Below are 4360 nucleotides of genomic sequence, written 5' to 3'. Positions count from 1 at the left end.
TAGAAATAGGGTAGGCGGATATATATAAGAGGGGACAACGTGACGCGGTAAGATGTATAGATATTGAGTAATTGAACTGCAGTCACGCCGTATTGTTGAAGTTAACGTTCGTTCGTTACAGTGTTGTTTTAGAGCGAGTATTGAGATTAAGTGTATCGCAGAGTTATATTCGGAAAGAATAAACCAGTTTTATTAAGTAAAGACTTGTGTCGTTAAAGTTTCGTCGGAACAAAGTTACGGAAAATCAATTAACAAACGGAGACGTAACAATACCTTAGAAATATGATACCCTAAATCTAATTGCGAGAAAAAAAAAGACAACCAATTTAAAAGAGATACCTGTAAAAAACATTTTAAGAAGCTTTAGATATTAAATCAGACCATTCCAAAAACAAACGAAGGTAATAAGTATAATGTTAATAATTGCTTATAAATGTGGTATTTTCAGATTAAACAGGTTTCCGCTGTAGGGTAGGTCCACTTTATAACGGGAGGATCGGCGAGATATATTACGAAATTATATTTATTTATTAACAAAACAAAAAGATTTTATGTATTTATTCTCTAAACGCTGGACACTTGCCTTTCACTGGATTCATCAATTAATTAACTGGTTTTCTTTCCTTCAACCAACTCACTTAAGATCAGGAACAAGAATGTTTTCTTTACTAAGATATACTCCAAAATATTTCATCATCATCTTCTTCTTGGTATTTACTAGGGATTGAACACCCGAAGTTTTCAAAAACTGGATAATTTTCCTTTACCCCATGTAGTGTTTCTTACTTAACAGGAAACGTCGAACTTACCCATTAATAGGACTAACACGTGACTAGTCATTCTTATTTGACAAAGGGTTGACTCGTGACCCTAGATATCACCTACAGGGGCGTAGGAGTTGGGACTATGGGGCACATGCCCACCCCGAATAATTTATAAACAACAAGCTATGTAAAACGTATAATTAAACATAATTATTATTGTGTCAGTATTTTAAAGACAAAAAATATTATAGATGACAGCATTACATTAGTGTAATTGAAGTTCGCGGAAAGCTACACGAAGGCTATCTGCGCTAGCTGTCCCTAATTTAGCAGTGTAAGCCTAGAGAGAAGGCAGCTACTCATCACCACCCATCGCCAATTTTTTACTAACGAATATTGGGATTGACCGTCACATTATAATGCCCCCACGGTTGAAAGGGCGAGCATGTTTGGTGGGACGTGGATTCAGACCCGGCACCCTCAGATTGCTAGTCGAGCGCACTGATTTTACCGTTGTAAATCCGAAGATTTACCGCTGCCCCACCAGGGGATCCAAATGAAGAGAAGTGGTGAAATAGCACTAAATGCTATAAACATTCTATTCATGGACATGATCCTGAAGAGGGAAGTAGAATCAGTGTTTTACATAGTGTTCAAGCCCTGATGTTGTGAATACCACTATAGCATTTGACACTTTATCATACAACAATAAATGAGGGAGGAAGAGGTCTAATGGAACCTGACCGTCCCAGGTCGCCCACAACGAATACCTGTCCAGACACAGCAATCAAACAATGACAACCAATTTATGTCAAGGTTATCTACTATACACTATATACTATACTATACAGGTAACTAACAGTTTTATACATTGTTGGTGTTTACACTGTAACGAATTTGTTATTATATATTCACTTTAATATCAACGTTTGTTTAGATTAAATTTATATTTAGAAACATACAAAGTGTTACGACAGCGGAAGTCATGTGACGCTAGTAACACGTCATGAGCTTCTAGAAAATTCATGTCCCTTCGTGAAGCCTCGAGTGTTTACTAGATATGCGGTATTCTTGTATATAAGACCGCCAAGAAGTGACGGCAACAATGGAATTGAATTGCAGACAGAGATTGTTTGTTTTTAAATTTCGCGCAAAGCTACACGAGGGCTATCTGCGCTAGCCGTCCCTAATTTAGCAGTGTAAGACTAGAGGGAAGGCAGCTAGTCATCACCACCCACCGCCAACTCTTGGGCTACTCTTTTACCAACGAATAGTGGGATTGACCGTCACATTATAACGCCCCCACGGCTGAAAGAGCGAGCATGTTTGGTGTGACGGGGATTCGAACCCACGACCCTCAGATTGAGAGTCGAGTGCCTTAACCACCTGGCCATGCCGGGCCTCCAGACAGAGATAGAGATGGACAATTGAGTCAAGCGCGTGAATCGTTCGTTGTGAATTATAGCGTTTGTTTAAGTTATAGCGTGACTGTGGAAATTAAGTGAATTTCAAAGTTGTATTGAGAAAGAATAAACTAGTTTTATTTAAGAAAGGACTTGTATCGCTAAAGTTTCTTGGGAAGAATTTGTACGGAAAATTAACAAACGAACAGAGACGTAACAATAGCTTATACTGTTAAATATGTATTGCGAAACTCCCGCCTATTCTCCAAAGTTGTAGAAGATTCTCGAGAGTAAGAATCAACAATACATGTATATACGAAAACGCTTAAATGCAGCTTTGTATTGTTACGTAATCTGAATTTTCTATAAAGCCTTCACACGCCTATAAATATAACAAACGCGCCGCGCCAAAGGAGAGTATCTATTATTAGTTTGCTATAGTCAATGTGCTATAAACTTCGGAGGCTATAACTGTGATTGTTATAACACTTATCAATCGGAAAACTTCAGATATTTGACCAGGAGCATTTAACAAAGTTCGAACATTACAAATCATTTAACTTCAGTAGATTCTCATCGGACATTAGTGTTTATACTAAAACATTACATAACGTCACGGTAGAAAACTCGGCATGTGTGGCTGGTAAATAACGCAGGACAAAGCTAGCTAGTTCCCTGTGAAGTGAATTATACCTACATCAACTCGTAATTAACTCGATCATCGTGAACCCTCGATAATATATCGAAGAAGTTCCGGACTAGAAAGAAAACTTTATATTGCTTGTAAGTTTATGAAACTTTTGTTTATAAATCATTGTGTATAATAACTATTTGTAATAACTGTTATTGTAAATTGTACTCGCACACTATCAATAGCAGCCACAAATCTACAACCTCAATAATACAGAATAGTCGAATACTGCCATATCTATCGAATTAAAATATATGTCCCAAAAAATCAGTTTGTAGTTTTTACAAAACTAACAAAACATAAAAAAGACCAACTCGAACGGGGTGCTTTTCCAGACTACAACATCAGCAAAATTCTTAGGATTAATGTACGATTCAAAATTAACGTCAATCAAACACATAACTAATATTAAAACCAAATTTTTGCAACGCACGAACTATGGTACGAGTCTAACGAGCAAGATAATGGGCTATCTTTGCTCTGCCCACCACGGGTATCAAAACCCGGTTTCTAGCGTTGTAAATCCGTAGACATGCCACTGTGCCACTGATGGGCAACGGGCAGGAATAGTGGAGCAGCATCTGATAAAATGTTAGATAAACGTGGCACCTAAACATATTAAAAACAATAGGGAATCCTCAATAGGAAATTCTTTTAGGCAGGATTAGAATAAATTAGTCTGAAACCTTTGTTTCCCTTTTTATTAGCTGGCTCTCGACGTTCCTGTATGTGTGTGTGTGAACGATAATAGTATCGTATTCAGGAACTAAATATAGTTTTTAATATACTAGTGGACAATTTATAAAAACTCTGAATCAGTTATATAACTACTGCACACTTATTGCTTTATTCTTTAAATTCCAAGATTACTAAGTTGCCTTATTACACAAATAAAAGTTTAATTAAAGTTCACCGATTAAAATAATTTATTTAACTATTACACAAGGATTAAACTTAGCACATTGGTGTTTATTTCAATATGTTCGCGCAAAGCTACATAAAAGGTTTTCTGCGCATAGCGGGATTTCATAGTCATTCTTATAGCGCAGCGCACCCACGGCTTCAAATGTGAAGCGGTTTTATGTGACAACGGTTCGCGAATCATAAGCTCTTGGATCCATAGTGCGAACATTCTAAAGCTGAGCCACGCGCCATTAAGCACGAATTGCAGAGATTATCCACTTAACTACTTAAATACTCATTTATAATAATAACTAGTTGTTGCGTCAGCGAGTCACATGACCACCGTGACGCAACGTTTCTAGAACTATCATGTACTTTGGCGAATGTTCAAGTTCTTACTAGATATAGGGTAGGCTGGTATATAAAAGAGGGGAATAATGTGTGTGTAGAGAGTGAGTAATTGAACTGCAGTCACACGGTATTGTTGAAGTTAACGTTCGTTCGTTACAGTTGTTGCGTCAGCGAGTGACATGACCACCGTGACGCAACGTTTCTAGAACTATCATGTACTTTGGCGAATGTTCAAGTTCTTACTAGAT

This window comes from Limulus polyphemus, unplaced genomic scaffold, assembly GCF_000517525.1.
Source record: "Limulus polyphemus unplaced genomic scaffold, Limulus_polyphemus-2.1.2 Scaffold2172, whole genome shotgun sequence".
NCBI classification, from domain to species: domain Eukaryota; kingdom Metazoa; phylum Arthropoda; class Merostomata; order Xiphosura; family Limulidae; genus Limulus; species Limulus polyphemus.
The sequence above is the reverse complement of the archived record's forward strand: the minus strand, read 5'-3'. Positions refer to the sequence as shown.